The sequence below is a fragment of the Prinia subflava genome, chromosome 4, assembly GCF_021018805.1.
Source record: "Prinia subflava isolate CZ2003 ecotype Zambia chromosome 4, Cam_Psub_1.2, whole genome shotgun sequence".
NCBI classification, from domain to species: domain Eukaryota; kingdom Metazoa; phylum Chordata; class Aves; order Passeriformes; family Cisticolidae; genus Prinia; species Prinia subflava.
The window spans coordinates 18,787,817-18,805,699 of record NC_086250.1 but is presented as its reverse complement, the minus strand read 5'-3'; positions in this window follow the sequence as shown (position 1 = coordinate 18,805,699).

Below are 17,883 nucleotides of genomic sequence, written 5' to 3'. Positions count from 1 at the left end.
TGTATATGCTGGAATTGCAGGTCATGGATGACTACAATCATTCATCCCTCTGAGTCTTGCTGAAAAAAGGTTCCTTACAACATAGTCAACATGACATCTACTAGCTGGCTGTCTTATCCATCAGAAGACCAAGCTGTCTGTCCATAAACATTTTCCAACAAAGGAAGGCAAAAGCTTGGGATGTCTGACCCACAGCAGTCTCCTCCAGATGACAAATAAAGTTCAAATCCAGTGGATCTGGGGAAACTTGGATTAATACTGTGTAAAAAATGGGACTTCAACATCTAGCAAGCTGTTCTGCATAATTATAAATAAAAAATAAATCTGCTATTAAATTTGAATTCTTTTCAATAGTATTATATTGAAATTATTCAGCTATTATTAATACACCTAGAAAGAAAAGTAAGATGAGGTGACTTCCTTGATGAGTGCCCCTGTTTGGTTTTGGAAGGTATCCACTGCAGAGAGAAGAAAGGGAATCTCCTTCTGTCTTGTGTTCCCTGCTTCTCACAAACCTATGTATACATAATGTACTGCGCATGTACACATAGTACATATAGTACATTATAGCACATATGTATGTACTGTGCATATAATGTCACCCATATAAAAAGACTTCTGTCAAAAGACTGTTTGTTTAAGGGGGCAAGACCAAGCAAGAACAAGTAGGCTTTTGAAGGATGTCAATATTTTTATGACAGAACTCTAAAGCAGCCTTGGCAGTGCAGCCTTAACAGACAAATTACAGGCCAAAATGTGTCCCAGCAAGTGAGCCTGAGCTGATATGAGTGGACTGGGGCACACGTTTCAATAATCCTTCTGCAGCTTCAATTCCTAGGGTCACTTTTTCTTCTGGACAAGGCTGACCTTTTTATGATGATGCCCTGCTGTCCAAATCTTCAAGTGTATTGAATATGTAACACATTGCAAAACATGTAGCCAAACAACATATATTTGGAACTTCCTTGCTGAAAGTGCAGCTGCTTCTATGTGGAAAAGTGATATACACGGTTAGGCCATGCTAAATGTGGTGTAACAAGGGGAAATTCTACTCAGACTGGCAGCAGCAGTAAATGACATGATCTGAGGAACAGAAGGAAATACACCAAAAAACAGGAATACCTTTTCTGACAGACAAAACCAAACTCTTGAAAGAATCCCTCTCCTTCTTCAATGGCTTCCCCTTTCATCAAGGATGGGATTCAAAACTGCACTACAAGAGATGGAATGATTCTGGATGTCAGTAGATCTTGCTTCTTATCCATGTAACTACAAACTACTTCCAAGATAATGACTGTGAAATTTCCTAAGAACCATAATTTTATGGAACTACAACATCAGCCTTCTCATGGAATCTGGTGCCTTAAGACTGTTCTTAACTTCCAAACCATGGCAACAAGCTTCTCACAGTTTCTTTGACCAGCCACTGAATAATGCTGCTAGATGTCTGAGGTAGAGACAAGAAATATTTATGGGAGCAGTAGATCTTGTTCCTATGGACAGAAATACTGTTGAGATACTCAAGCTGGTTTTAGATCTGTGGGCACAGCCCCAGTTGGAGGACACAGAGGGAGTGGGTGGGTTCATCACATCTTAGCCACATGAACATGGTACTGATGTTTAAAAGGCACTTGGAAGTATCAGCAACTGGACTCTTGTCACTGGATTCTGGACACTTCTTGAAACATACAAAGAGATGGAGTTTTGGCTCGAGTCTCAAGAAACCAAACGTCTTTATAAAGGCTTCTTTAGTTAAAGATGAAAATTCTTTAAAACAAAAGACAGGGCTGGTTACCTGGTGAAATCACAGCCTGGAGGATGAATGAAATGCTCTCCTGTTCTGGTAGATGGCAGCAGAGACATACTGGGTCCTCTTGTGGCCTGGGGATGGAGGTCTGATTGCCTTTGTCTCCTTGGAATGTGCTGTGCATCCTTAGGAATACCAGAGAAGTGGATGGAGGGAGGGGAACTGCACTGAATAAATGAGTGTGGCAGGTTGGGTGGTGTGCATAACCAAAGGTGTAGGGAATGGACTTGGGCTCTCACAAGGATGTAGCAGAGCTAGGTTGGCCCGACTCACATGGATGGCATGTTGATCTTTCTGTGCTTCCAGGATTCTGCCATTTGAATGCTAATAGACCATTCCTGTGGTTTGCTTTGTTCCATGGAATCTGAACAGTGTTTCCTAAGTCACTTTGGCATCTCTTCCAGCTGGATGAGAGAGGCTATTCCAGTTGGATGAGAGACTTGGTGCAGGGCTGAAAAGCAAGACATACCAGAGCAGATGCCAGCCAGAGAACACAATGGGGATCATGGAAAAGCCAATAGGCTTCAGCTACAGGGTTAATGCTATTACCAGGGGTAAGAATCCTCCAGGCTGCTCATTTTGAATGCCTGTCTTCACAGGGAAACAAAGGGCTTGCATCCAAGTCATGACATGTAGGCATAAAGGAGAAGGAGCTTGAAACAGAATCTCCTGAGCTGATCCATTCCTGTCAAGGCAGGCAAAGAAGATTATATACATGTACTTGGTGCAAGTATTTGCATACTTGCATGTAGAGCTGTATTCAGTGTGCTCCAGGAGAGCCTGTTGGATGCCAGCCTCAGGAGCTGGCGGGGGATGGAGCACTTTGGCCCCAGTTCAGGACAGCAGAGCATTCAGCGCTCAGGAGGATTTACTCACGTGCTTAAAGCCAAGCACATGTTGAAGTGTCCTGTTGGCCCAGGGCCCACTTGTGCAGCACCTTCCAGAACCAACTTGAAAATGGCGGAGAGGGCAGAGCAGCATTAGCTCATGTTATCACTCCCAGTGCTTGGAAATAAACTGAGTGCAGGAGCCTTAAGCCCTCTCTTCTTGTTACGGCTGTTGTTCTTCTTTTCCTTCTTGTCTTTTTCTTCTTCTTTTTCTCCCCTGCTAACTCTCCAAACTGATTTGGGAAAAGTCCTTGTAGGACCAAACCCTGCATCCTGCAGCCTTGCTGCAAAGATCTCGTTGACTTCTTTGGTGCACACTTTGGCACTCGGTCTTGGGGGTCTGTCCAGCAAGGAATATCGATCCTGGGACAAGGGAAAGGCTTTGGTGGCTCTAACTCTCTGTCAGCAGCTCAGCAAGCATCCCTTCATTGCAGTGGCAGAGTGCCAGCTGCTCTGTGGCCTCTGGGATGCTGTGCTCTGCCACAGCTGGCTCCTGCAGGCTGCAGGCAGCAGTCAGGCACAGAGCACTGCCCGAGGATCTGCACCTGGGTGCTGCAGCCAGGAGAGCCCTGGGCCATGCTCCTCATCCCTGCCTGCCTCCCCAGGCAGTGCCAGGCTGCCCCTCCTCAGGCAGATGTGGCAGGGCTGGGACTCGGCTGTGCTGTGGCAGATGCACTTGCTTGTTCACCTTAGCAAGGACAGGTGCTATTATTGCACTGTTCCCTGCAGAATATAGGAAGACTGCATTTATCAGTTTGTCAGGACAAAGAAAAGTTCATCTACTTTTGAATCCTTTAGATCTAATGGCAAAAAAATGTATATAATAATAATGTTTTACTTGAGTTTAGCATTAGGAAGCAATTTCCCCCTCTCAGCTATTTCTTCTCTAAATGACTGTAATCCTCCAACTTCCACAAAAGATGTGTGCACAGAGCTGCACGGAAGGAGAAATCCTTGCTCAAGGAAATGGAGTGATGTGTTTAACCAGAAATGCCCTTGGTGTGAGGTGAGGGACTGGAGCTCCAGAGGTCTTGGCTGCCAAGTTCTGCATTGTGAGTGCTAGGCAGAACTTTTTATTATTCCTTCACTTGCCCAACAGGATTGAAAACCCCACAGGAGGCAAATAAATTGAGCTGATGAGTAATGGAACACAGACATCTCCTCCCTCCCTAGGCAAGCAGTGTTGAGCTGAGGATGGCAGCAGCAGGTTCCATTTCTGACAGCTCTCTTACTGCTGTTCAGCATGAAGATTCAGCCACACCACTGAAGTGATGCCAGTCAGAATGAGATGCTTATTACCAGCACTATCAAGCAACCCCACACAATCACTTGATGCAGGACCTGAACTTCTGAGAGTATTTCTATCCAATCTCATCAATCACAGCAGCTTTGCCTTTCCAGGAGAAGTAGCAGTACTATCTTCCCTTCCAGAAGTCTGAACTCCAGAACTAGGAGAAGTACTATAAACCTGATTTCACAGAAGTTCCTCACAGATGAAACCATATCTGTAAGTAGATTGAATGACTTGAAAGGATGCAAAGCTCAAATAAACAGCATTTTGGTGGTGGTAAATAAGGTGGCTGCTCTGCTGGAAGCTGCCCATTGGTTTATCTTCCCCGCTGCACTTGACTCAAGGCATCATCTTTTCTAAATATGTGGAGCTTGAGGTAACCCATTATTTTTACCCAGGCAGAAGAGAGAGCTTTCCAAAGCCCACAGGGGTTACAGCTTCAGCTCAGTGTGTGCTGGGTAGAGCAGGACACTGCTTACACCAGGCACTCTGCCCAGAACCCACTCACGCAACTCCCCCTCTCCCAGGAGTGCCTGGCCCCTGCTGCTCCCAGGCCTGGCAGACCCTGCCCAGCACAGAGCAAACAAAGGGCAGCCACAGATCTGCCCTGCAAAGCGTGGGACCTGCCCCATGCACAGCACCATTCACAGACCATCTCCCCTAAATTCTCACGTGGCACGGGGTTCCTCCATCCCTTTGCTGCACAGGCAGCCTGTGCACCAGGAGCTCTGAGAAGGTGCTGGGGATCACAGGAGCCTCCCCTGGCTCCAGGTGCCCCGGGCCACTCTGGGCACTGCTCATGGGCACTGCAGCAGCCTCTCCTGGCCCTGGAGAGGACTTGATCCTCCCTTCCTCCAGGATGGAGGCTTACATAAACATGGTCAAGGGAGGAGGACCTTGGAGAGTGAGGGAGGCAAAAAAAACACCTCAGCATGCCTTGTCTGCTCCTCAGCATTCTGATTTGGCCTGCAACACTGTGCAGTGAGACCCAGGCTCTTCTTGTCCCCTTGGAATGACCTGAGTGCTGGCAAGGGGACAGAATGACAGCCCTGACACCATGGCAAGAGAGACCCCCTGCTTCTGGGAAAGGAAGAGGGGCTATCACTTGAATTTGAAGACCTGTGAGATTTTATACACACTAGTGCATGTCCATGGAATGTTCATGGAATTGAGTTCCCTCATTTCTCTGTACCTTCTGCTGTTTGAGCTGCTCCCAAACTTTCCCAGTCCTCACTGGCAAGAGAAAGGAGAGGGTTCTCTAAAGACCTGCTGCATCAGCTCTCTGAGGTCCCTCATTCTTATGGTTGTAGAAGCAGCTGGAAAATAGAAATTAATCTCTTGACAGCCACTCACAGCCACTCAGATTTTGACAGAAATGGGAAATCACAGCTAGAAAATCTAAATCCTGCCTTTGATCCCTGCACTTGGAACTGCAGATTAATTTGACAGATGTCTGAGCCTCATTAATATTGCTATTGTCTTTCTCTGAATAATGAGCCTGATGATCACCGTGCTCCTTTGGGACAGGCAGGCTTTAAGAGTACCCTCACTGCTATAAAATTATGACCACCACAGCAACTGTGGGTTGTTTCACACAGTCATGAAAAATGCATTTGAAAGGGAAGTTTGCAATCTTTCCAATTTTGTTAAAATACTGTAGAAAAAAAAAGGACAATACTTCAAATCTGTTGCAGAGGGATTGACATAACTGGGAACGTTTTCAGCCTATTTTGCAGGCTCTGTTCGTGGCAAAGCTCGTTCAGCTGGCCCAGGACCCAGTGGCACTGTGCCTACGCCAGTGTGGCTGTAGCAGGAGCAATTCCTGAGGGAACAGGGCCACAGCCAGTGCTCTTCCATGTTCTGGTGGTTATCTGCTTCCTACCGTGGCTTTGGAAAATCAGAACCTGAAGCATGTCTGGACACAGTAGCTCGCGAATCTCATTTGAACTACTGACACCAGACTATTTCTGCTTTAAAATCTCACAACTAGGAGAGCTCAAAAAATAATTACAAAATGCAGTTCTATCTTTAAGATCAGTTCAGGAATTTACTGAGGGAAAGGAGACATGGCTGGGAGAGAAAGAGGAGAATTGATGCACGATCTGTTCAGGGAGTCCATTTTGGTTTGGGAATAGGCCAGTTCAATTGGCCTTCTTGAAGTTCCCAGAAGACCTCAGGAGGACAAATAAGAGATGACTGATGTAAGATTTTCATGGTTTTTGGGATGTCAAGACCCCAAGGCACAGCTCCTGCTTTCCTGCCGCTCCCTTCTTCACTTTTGGGTAAGGTGACAAAAATCATTCCAGGAACTGAATGAGCAAGTCAGGGAAAAAAAATCATCTCTCAGACCCAGTTAAAGAGGTTTGTCTAAGTTTTCATTCCAGTCTAATCCCATGGGAATTACTAGGCTAAGACTGCCACATCTACCACCCAAGTTACTGACTCACGTTCCCTTTCCCGGATTTGCCAGAATTCTCCCTCTGATGAAGTTTTCCCCGTATCTGTCCTGAAAAGGATTCTGTTAATATCTCCCATCCTTCTGCTGGCAGTCTGTTCCAAAATGCACGATCCTGATTTCCTCAGCAGGGGTAGAATATCTTCTCTTATTAAAAATACCGAAGCACAAGCTTAGCCAGAGGTGTGTTTTATTTGACGTGAAGAGATGCAGTAAAAATGCTTCCCTGGGACAGCTTGTGTTTCAGCCGTCCTGCAAGGATTTGGCAAAAGTTTCCAATGTTCTGCTGGACTGTCGGCTTGAGATTTTGTTAACCCCTCTCAAAAATGGCAGTTTCCACTCTTTCCAAGTGCAGATGGATGGAAATTTCCAGGTCTTTTGTCTGGAGCTATGGCAGAGGCAAAGAGAAAGCCTGAGTCTCCTTTGATTAATCACAGGGAAATGGAGTGGAGAAGGATGATTAAAGGTTCATTTCTAAAATTGGGTGCATCTGTGTTTTTCAAACACACAATGACCTAAGGCAGTGACCACCAGAGTGTCTTTCACATCATCATGCATGGGAAGGACTTTGACCTGCTGGGCCTGCTCAGAAGAGGGCCACCAAGGTGATCCAAGGTCTGGAGCACCTTTCCAATGAGGAAAAGCTGAGATATTTGGGATTGTTCAGTCTCTAGAAAAGAAGGCCTTGTGGCATTTCAGTCCTTGAAGAGAGCCAGTAAGAAAGATGGGGACAGACTTTTTTGCAGGGTCTGTTGTGAACAAGGCAGAATAGTTTTAAACTAAATGAAGGTAGATTTAGATTTGAAAAAGGGAAGAAGTTTTTTTACCATGAGGAATGTAAAACATGAACAGCAGCAGGTAGAGGTAATGGGATGTCTGCACTGAAGGTGAGGAACAGCGATCCCAGGACTCATCCAGCACCAGAGTGGTCACTTTGCCGCTCATTTCTCGAGTGGCTGGGCCAGCCTTGAGCTACCTTACACCTCACTGGTGTTTACATGCAACCTTCAGGGCACATCACAGGACTTTGAGTCAGCAGACTTATAATTAGATAATATGATTAAAGACAGGTTATTTAAGGCTTCTTTAGCAAGAGCACAGTTTTCTTTCCCATGTAAACCAACTCAAAGATAAGAAGTGTTCTCAAATGGTTTTCAAATGCTGTGGGATCAAAAACCAAGTGATTAACTGCAGTGCAAACACACAGAGAATTAGAAACCAGGGAGCTTTCTCAACTCAGAGGAGAAACCAGCTGAAGCAGACTCTGTCTCTCAAAGCTCAGTGATCATAAATAGCACAGTTTGGTGTTGTCAGTGCTAGAACACATTATTTTTCGATTTAAAATTTTTGAAAAATGGGAAATTTACATTAAAACAGACATCATCAAATGGCATTCTGAAGACACCTCCAGCAAGTAGGATCCAGTTCCTCCTTGGGTTATCAGCTCTTTGCAGCGTTACACACGTTATGAGAAAGCGTATCCAGAAGAAAGGGTATTTCCAAAGGGAAGTGTCTCAGAAAACAGGCTGTGGTTGGCTACAGCTGACAGAAATTCATCAATATATGAACAGAGGCTGTCCTTTTAGCAGTAGTTCAGTGGCCCTGCAGTGAAGAAAGAAGGTGCTCGAAGCCTCAGTTCCATCATTTGCACTCCTGGCAGGCATAACATGCTGCAGGGAGGAGAGCACTTGTGACGTACCAAAGCAAGCAAACCCCCACTAGACCAAAAGAACAAGAACAAAGATCCCACTGCAGCTGAAGCCTGCCCAAGTAGAAGAGGAAGGAGAGGTATTTGGCTTCAGATTCACAAGATCACAGGACCCAAGGCATAACTGGCTGTTTTTGGGGAGGGTTTTAATGTTCTTAACTTCCACCTAAAATATCTGCCACAGCACAGCCGAGTCCCAGCCCTGCCACATCTGCCTGAGGAGGGGCAGCCTGGCACTGCCTGGGGAGGCAGGCAGGGATGAGGAGCATGGCCCAGGGCTCTCCTGGCTGCAGCACCCAGGTGCAGATCCTCGGGCAGTGCTCTGTGCCTGACTGCTGCCTGCAGCCTGCAGGAGCCAGCTGTGGCAGAGCACAGCATCCCAGAGGCCACAGAGCAGCTGGCACTCTGCCACTGCAATGAAGGGATGCTTGCTGAGCTGCTGACAGAGAGTTAGAGCCACCAAAGCCTTTCCCTTGTCCCAGGATCGATATTCCTTGCTGGACAGACCCCCAAGACCGAGTGCCAAAGTGTGCACCAAAGAAGTCAACGAGATCTTTGCAGCAAGGCTGCAGGATGCAGGGTTTGGTCCTACAAGGACTTTTCCCAAATCAGTTTGGAGAGTTAGCAGGGGAGAAAAAGAAGAAGAAAAAAACAGGAAGGAAAAGAAGAACAACAGCCATAACAAGAGGAGAGGGCTTAAGGCTCCTGCACTCAGTTTATTTCCAGGCACTGGGAGTGATAACATGAGCTAATGCTGCTCTGCCCTCTCCGCCATTTTCAAGTTGGTTCTGGAAGGTGCTGCACAAGTGGGCCCTGGGCCAACAGGACACTTCAACATGTGCTTGGCTTTAAGCACGTGAGTAAATCCTCCTGAGCGCTGAATGCTCTGCTGTCCTGAACTGGGGCCAAAGTGCTCCATCCCCTGCCAGCTCCTGAGGCTGGCATCCAACAGGCTCTCCTGGAGCACACTGAATACAGCTCTACATGCAAGTATGCAAATACTTGCACCAAGTACATGTATATAATCTTCTTTGCCTGCCTTGACAGGAATGGATCAGCTCAGGAGATTCTGTTTCAAGCTCCTTCTCCTTTATGCCTACATGTCATGACTTGGATGCAAGCCCTTTGTTTCCCTGTGAAGACAGGCATTCAAAATGAGCAGCCTGGAGGATTCTTACCCCTGGTAATAGCATTAACCCTGTAGCTGAAGCCTATTGGCTTTTCCATGATCCCCATTGTGTTCTCTGGCTGGCATCTGCTCTGGTATGTCTTACTTTTCAGCCCTGCACCAAGTCTCTCATCCAACTGGAATAGCCTCTCTCATCCAGCTGGAAGAGATGCCAAAGTGACTTAGGAAACACTGTTCAGATTCCATGGAACAAAGCAAACCACAGGAATGGTCTATTAGCATTCAAATGGCAGAATCCTGGAAGCACAGAAAGATCAACATGCTGTGGCAGTGTGTTAATTTAATCGGTTAGGCTTTCTATACTTTTGTACTTGTCCCCTGTACCCCACCCCTCGATGGTTCCTTTGTTAACTCACATGACTCCAGCACCTGCCATGCGACACATACGGTTAGCTGTCTGTCAATTCTCCCGCCTTTGTAAACCCCTCCTATTTTTCCCCTGATTAGTCCAAGCGATGTTCTATTACACCTGTATCCCCTGGCAACCTGCCCCGGTTGGCTGGCCACCCCCTTTGTCCCCCCTCCAAATCCTTTGGACAAAAACCCCCTGCACCCCTCGCCCCCCGAGCAGTTTCGGGCTGAGGAGGTGTTTGCAATAAACCCTCTGTTCATCTGAAATTGTTTCCTCCTTTCTTCCACTGCCGTCGGATTTCCATCGCTCGCTTAAGCCTCTACCAGGCAAAGAACCCACGGGAGTCAGCACTGCTTGCGAGCTTGCAGACTGACCCCATAACACCGTGTCGCTGTGTCTGGGCCAGCGGTGACAGAGCCCGTTGGCTCTCTGTGAGCACACCGACGCAACATGCCATCCATGTGAGTCGGGCCAACCTAGCTCTGCTACATCCTTGTGAGAGCCCAAGTCCATTCCCTACACCTTTGGTTATGCACACCACCCAACCTGCCACACTCATTTATTCAGTGCAGTTCCCCTCCCTCCATCCACTTCTCTGGTATCCCTAAGGATGCACAGCACATTCCAAGGAGACAAAGGCAATCAGACCTCCATCCCCAGGCCACAAGAGGACCCAGTATGTCTCTGCTGCCATCTGCCAGAACAGGAGAGCATTTCATTCATCCTCCAGGCTGTGATTTCACCAGGTAACCAGCCCTGTCTTTTGTTTTAAAGAATTTTCATCTTTAACTAAAGAAGCCTTTATAAGATGTTTGGTTTCTTGAGACTCGAGCCAAAACTCCATCTCTTTGTACGTTTCAAGAAGTGTCCAGAATCCATTGACAAGAGTCCAGTTGCTGATACTTCCAAGTGCCTTTTAAACATCAGAGTGTGATGTTCATGTGGCTAAGATGTGATGAACCCACCCACTCCCTCTGTGTCCTCCAACTGGGGCTTTGCCCACAGGTCTAAAACCAGCTTGGGAGATCTATCTCAACAGTATTTCTGTCCACAGGAACAAGGTTTATCGCCCTAATAAAACTTTTTTCTTTCACCCTTTTTTCTTCACCTCAGTCTGTACTTAATGGCTGAGGAAAACCGGGCACACAAGACAGAAAGGAACTTCCTGTCTTTCGTCAAAGTGGATAGCTTTTCAAACCAAGAAGTCACAAACCATCTTATTCTTTTTTAATAACCTTGGAAAATTATAACAATAATAATTATTCTTGAACAACTCACTGTATTTTAGTTATTCAGAACGTCTTCCTAGATGCTGAAGCCCTCTTTCTGCTCACAGCATTAGTCCAAGTTTTACCAGAGCCATAGGATTTGCACTGTATTTGTCATCTAAGGAGACTTATGTGGGTCAGGCACCCAAGACTTCCACCTTCTTTTATTGGTGAAAGTTTATGGATAGAGAGTTCGGTCTTCTGACAGGACAGACAGCCAGTTAGTAGATGTCATATCGACTATAGTATAAGGAACTCCTTTTCCATACAAGGCCTTACAGATGAGTGTCTTCAATGATGGCAATGCCACCACCTTACTCAACAGAATCTACTCATGTCCAGTGTGGGGTTATAGAATCACAGGAACATGTGTGCACAGACGTGTACAAACCACTCCTCTCCTGCTCCAGCAGGGCACAGCTTTCACCACATCTTACTGAAATGTGAAAATAAATGCAGGCAATTCTTAAATTCAAGCTCCTGCAGGACAGTGTTTTCAAAAATCTGTATGCTAATGAGCTTTATTTTAATTCTGGGGGTTTATATTAAAATCATATGAATAGCAAACACTTCCTATGTCAGTGGTGCCTTTGAAAGGGCAGCAGGCACTTCAGACAGGGCCACATGACTTCCAGGTTCCCCAGTCCTAGAAGATTAATTCAGGGAATAATAAAACACTGCTTAGAAGCCCAGCTACCTTCACAATACTTGCATCAGGCAGAACAAAAGACAGTTGAGTATGCAGAGGCATCAGTGGCATGGAGCTACTCTTTTTAGCACATGTCCAATTCCAAAAGCAAATCCAGCCTTCTCCTTTGGAAGCTGAATCCTTTGAAAGCTTGCAACGCCCCCATGAATAACCACCTTCAATGCTGGCTGCCAAGCTACTCCATCCCTGTTGTTTCCCCCAAGCAATGAAGCTCTGAACTCCTGCAGTGACACACACAGGACCTGTGTGTGTAGAGAGCTGCCAGAAGAGAGGGGGAAGCTGTGTGTGCATCACTTCTTTTCCAGTGTGCATCGCCTCACTTTGAGCTCTCAGCTCTGTGCTTAGCAAACTGGTTGCCAGGTACCTTGCCTGTCTTACCCTTAAGTAAGACAGGTTGCTCTAAGAGACTGACCCAGCACAGGAGCCTCAGCTCTCCCTATCTAGGAATCCCTTTGCCCCTAACAGTTTAAGTTCACAGAGGGATTAGCTTGCTTCCTTTATACGTAAAACCAGGACTTTTTCGCTTATCATAACACGAAGTCTCAGGATGCCTCTGTCGCTGTGCAGGTTGTTCACAATCAACAAGGAATTTTCAGAGATGGGACTATTACTCCTCTGCTGCCCAGGCCTCTAATGCTAAAATGCTGGCACTGACATTTCAGAGCACCAACATCTTCTCACAACAGACAGGGAAAGGCAGGAGCAGTCACAGACCCTGGGCACTGCCTGGCTGTATGCACATGGCTGAGCCATGCATGTGTTACAGTAATTGGAACCCAAATGCAAACACCTCTGGGGACTCATTAACAGTCAGCTTGTGCCAGAGCACAAAGAGCTGTGATGTTCCCTTTGTGGCACCAAATTAGGCCCATCAATTAGTCCCTGCAAATCCACATTTCCTGGGAGCCATAAGCACTGCTTCTAGTGGCAATTTATTGCCAGCAAAGGTTCACCCATTCGAATTGCTGAGGTGGTCTTTTTCAGAAATCTAACTGTTGCTTTCAACAGACACAGTATAACAAAACCGCAAGTAAATAAAAGAAAAAATAGACCAGCTTTAGCACAGAATTTGGAGCAGGAGCCAAAGGTCACAGAAGTCAGGGACACGACTACGATTGTCTTCCATGGGCTAAGGAGCAGGATCCTAAAGAACAAATTTTTACTCCAGGTTCAGCCTTTCAGAGAGTTTGCTCACATATTTACTGTGCACTCTAATGGACTGCAAGAGAGATTCATCCTGCTGAGATGCAACAACTCTCTTGGAGATGAAATTTGGCACTTATATTGAGCTTTACTGTCAAGCACATATATACATAAGGTAGCTTGGATAATTTCAGATAAAGCTTTTAAAAATAATGATTGTTGATTTTTTTACACACTTGCCATTTCACATCTTATTTTGTTCTTCAGGCAGTTACAATTAGCCTGCAGAATATTAGCCTGGCTTATTTACTCAAGATTTCTTCCAAGTTTCACGTAGAGCCAAGCCTACTGAAATTCACAAAAATATGCTTCAGCAGTTTTACTGGGCTGTGCAACAGGTCTCAGCTATTTCAAGAGTAAAAGAGCTCCATTCTTACAGTCACAGCATTGGCAGGAGGAGGACAGCACATCAGCCAAATGGCAGGAAGATGTAGGGACATAGCCTGGGGTATGGCCACTGGATCTCAGCAGGAACTCCTACTTCCAGGAGTTACAGCTGAGCTACTGCTGGAGTGTTCAGCCTGTCAGCAGAGAAATTATCACTGCCATGGCACTAGAGCCATTATCTCAATGAGATTTAAGGAGTGCAGTTGTTGACATGGTACAGGCTCAGTCACTATGCACACAGACTTTGTTATTTCCTTCAAGGCTGCTGCAGAACAAACAAATTACATTTACATGTGACTTTACTGGGGAAAAAAATCCTGAAAGTGCCTTTTAAGACTAAGAGTCATTCAGGGTCATATCATACCGATGTCAGCTGAGAGGGAAAGTTCTTTTGAAGCTCCTTCCCTGGTGCCCCTCTAAAGATGTCGCAGAAGCCCTTCTTCCATAGAAAGTAGACTCCTCCCTGGGATACAGCCATTACCACTGCTCCAGACATGGCAAAACATCCAAGCAGGTTTTGCATCTGGCTACACAGCAAACAATGGGAGCAGCACAAAGCCAGAGGACACAGGGCATCCCCTGCACTGCTCTGGCCCCAAAGCCATTGGCCCCTTGGAGGCACAGCAAAGGCAGGACCAGTTCACCTCCCACTCTGCTCCCAGCCAGCCCAGGAGCTCTGCACGGGAAGGGAGACAAGTTCTGCAGTGCCCACATTTCAATACAGGGGAAAATTCATTTTTCTCTCAGGCTTGGCCTTGGACATGGGTTACCACATTTCACCCACTCTTCTTCAGAACAACGGCATGTTTATTCATCTGCCTGATTTTTTACCCAACCTACACGGGCACCAAAACTCAAAGGTACCTACACATCCTCCAATGCACCACTGGCCCCACAGCTAAAGCCTGTTCTTCTCTTGCTGCCTCAGCCCTGCAGGAGAACTGAGTCCATAGCATTCTCCTCTAGCAGGGCTGTTGGTGTTGCACTTGTGGGTTTCTTGGGGCATTGAAAAAGCCCTTGAAGTCAAGGCCTGCACAGCATGAGGACCCATGGAGAGATGTGAGTGAGTAATGACAGGTCCCTCAAGTGCCCTGGGATGTCTCATACCTCTGTGCACAACTCACTCCAAAGAGAAACTGGAACAGAGCCTGGGACTGGCAGCACAGGATCCAGAAATGTCTCTGAAGTGCTCGGGAAAGCTTTGCTGTGACACAGCTCTGCCTGCCCTGAAACACGACCAGAGAATGTCTGTGAGCCTGATCATGCACTGCCCTCCACAGCTGTAAAATACACCAAGACAAATGGCATCCTCTGCACTTAGTCTGTGCTGATACAGAAAGAATCCTTCTCCAAATTCTTTTTTTTCCCTATGACAAGATCACCCCAAGTAATTACATTCATGCTTTTTCTGTGCTGGAGTGTGGAATCCTCCTGCTGGCAAAAGTATTTTTCCTAACATCACTACATAGGTATGGGAAAGGGACTATAACAGCACAGCTCCTTCAAGAGTTAGAGGCCAGGGGTGATGGGAAGTGTCAGAAGGAGGAACATTCCTGGGCCCACCACGGAGAGCCCCGTGGGGCAGAGAGACAAGGCTGTTGGGTTTGTTTGCTTCAAGAGGCCATTGCAAAGCCAGCCCCAATGAAGAATGAGCCTGAAGTGCTTGTCCATGAGCAATGAAGTGGCCCTGCAAGGTCGCTGAGGGTGGAGAGGCAGCACCGAGCACACCGGGCCTTGGGGTGACCCCTCTGGTGCTGCGGGGCTGTTTCAAGAGCCAGCCCTGCCCCAGCACACAGCTCCTGCTTTGCTCTCCACACCCAAAACACAACTCTGCCTGACAGGTCAGTCCCTGCAGGAGAGGGAGTCACGGGCTCGAAGGGAACATCGAGTGTCCACTGAACACACCTCCCTGGGCCCTTGGGAAAAGGAATTTTGCCGCCTCCCAGCTTGTGGGATCAGCAGCTGCTTCCACCAGGTCCAGCTCAGAGTCACTCCTGACTCACCACACGGCCTCAGGAGCTTCCAAAGGCTGCCAGAGACCAACCTGGAGACGGCAGACGATGCCGGGCTGTGTGGCCCAGACCCCAGCTGGGCTCAGCTGCATTTGTAGGTGACATATGGTCCCCTCTGATGGCACTGGCCCTGGCACCTCTCCCTGCTTGCAGCACCAGAAGTTTTTAAACTTCTCCTGGAAAGCATCTGATCTAATGAACTCGAATTTTCCTCGTGCTAAGGAGCACTCCAGAATAAAAGCTCTGACCTCCACAGACTGCAAGCTTTTCATCCCGGGTTGCCTTTTCTCCCAGGGGATGCTCGCCATGCGGTGATTTTGTTGCCCCTTGTCCCCCTCGGCCGCAAGGACAATCGCTGCCCGCTCGGTGCTGCCGCTGCCCCGCAGCCGCCCGGGCCCGAGCGCTCCGCAGCGCCGCAGGAGCCGCTCCCAGCGCCGGGAAGGGCGGCAGCGCTGCCGTGGAGCGACGCTGCTCCCTGCCGGGGAGCCGGGGCTGGGCAGGGCCGTGCCCGCCTCGCTCCGGGAAAGGACGGCGAGCCCGCGCTGCCCTGAGCCCGCGGCTCCGCGCCGCGGAGAGGAGCGGCCGTGTCCGGGCGGCACCGGGCACGGCCCTCACACAGACACACGGACACGGACAGGCCCTTCCAGCCACGGCGGGAAGCCAGCAGCATCACAGTTCACCGTGTAGAAACTGTCCCCTTTAACAAGCTCCAGTGTGCTGCTGGTTTGCCTCTCTTGCATCTACACACACAGGAGAAAAAACGCTGCAACCCTCCTTGCCTGCCTCGTGGTCTTTGTTCACTCGTCCGCAGAGTCTTTGTCCCATCTTGGCCTCCAGAACAAGCAGGATCAATTCTCTGACTTCTCTCAGCTGGATTTCTGCTCCATTGAGCCCACCTCCTCCAACAGCCCCCACTACCTATTTGGGTTTCAATGTTTTAACACTCCAGTCGTGTCCTCAGGCAAGACAAGGAGTCCCCAGAGCTTTCTCGCTGTGCTGATCACAGAATCATTAGGTTGGAAGAGACTTCCAGGATTATCAAGTCCAACCCAACCCTAACCTCAACTAAACCAGGGCACCAGGTGCCACATCTAGTCTTTTCTTAAAGACATCCAGAGATGGTGAATCCACCACCTCCTCAGGTAGACCATTCCAATACTTTATTACCCTTTCTGTAAAAAACTTTTTCCTGATATTCAGCCTGTATTTTCCTTGGTGCAGTTTAAGACCATGTCCTCTTGTTCTGTCAGTTGCTGATCATCAGCCCTGAGCCTCAGGGGTGATTTCAGGGGCATCAGCCTCACATGTACAGTCGGGTCTGCTCACTGAATTACATCTTGTTGCCCTTTCAAGAACCTCAGGCCTTTCATGATTTGTACACATCACAGAGAAACTCTTCAGTTCACCTCTTATTGCTCCGTCAAGGAGATACCCCTGGGATTTCAGTGTTTCTCGTTTTCCCTAACCATTACCTGAACAAGTATCACACAAGCCAGGTTCAGGAGAAGATAAGATTTCCCCATTGTCATGGAAAGAGCCTTGTGACTCTAGCTCTTACTCTCACCTCGGCTGTTGGTGCACAGGGAACCTGCCAGCTGCCAGTCCCTGTGCACTGAGGGGCTTTGCAAATACCAAACCCCCACTTCCCTCTGCCTGGTGCCCTTTCCCTGGCCAGAAACTCCATCTGCCACTCTATTGTGTAAGTCAAGATGTCATTCCTTAAATTCCCTGCTCCATGCACCTGAAATGTGTTCCCTGCAGAGAAAGAGTCCCAGGCTTTTCTGGTAATGGTTGATGTCAAGGGAAGTGCAGTGACAAATTTAACACTTGTGCTTAGAGTCAGAAGAGACCTGTGCTAAGACACATGAATTACTCGGAAGAAATCTAATATGGGGGAAAATGACAGTCTCAAGTGAGACAAAAACCAGCTGTTTACTCAGTCAGATCTTCTTCAGTGTGTGAAAAGCTCACTTGAAGTCCTTGTAATGTTTGGATTTTTGCTAAAATGTATACAAAAAACATGCAAGCTGCTGCCAGGGCTTTCTGTACAGGTGCACTGGCAGCTGTTCAGCCCTGAGAGTGGGCATTGTTAGAATTAAAGATGTCAAATGAAAAGAAGTACAGACACAGACATCCCCCTGAGCCAAGAAAGCATTGGCCCATCACCTCAGCACCTCTGCATGTGCAGAGCTTGGGTCACATGATTTGCTGTGCCTGCTGCTCTGTCCCCAGTGGAGCTGCAAACACGATGGAGAATTCACAAAAGGATCCATACTATTGCATTTTAACAGGGAATGAAATCAGGGATTATTTGTTTTTCCTACTTAAAAAAAATAAATTCCCATTTCCAAGATGTTCCTGGAAACAGTAACAGGTTCTGAGGTTTTAAAGAGAAAAAGACCCTGACAGAACAAAAAACTGTTTTGCTAACATGAGTAATGTTTTCTGGCATTTGTAATGAAGTCAAGCTACCGGTTGCTTCTCCATCTAGAAAACAGTAATTTCCACTGAAGAAGTGCAGGGACCAGCATTTCAACAACAACCAACTCATCTACTTCATTGACACTCCTGCTTTTCTGCTCACCTGCAAACCCCACTCCTTCACCTTTCTTTAG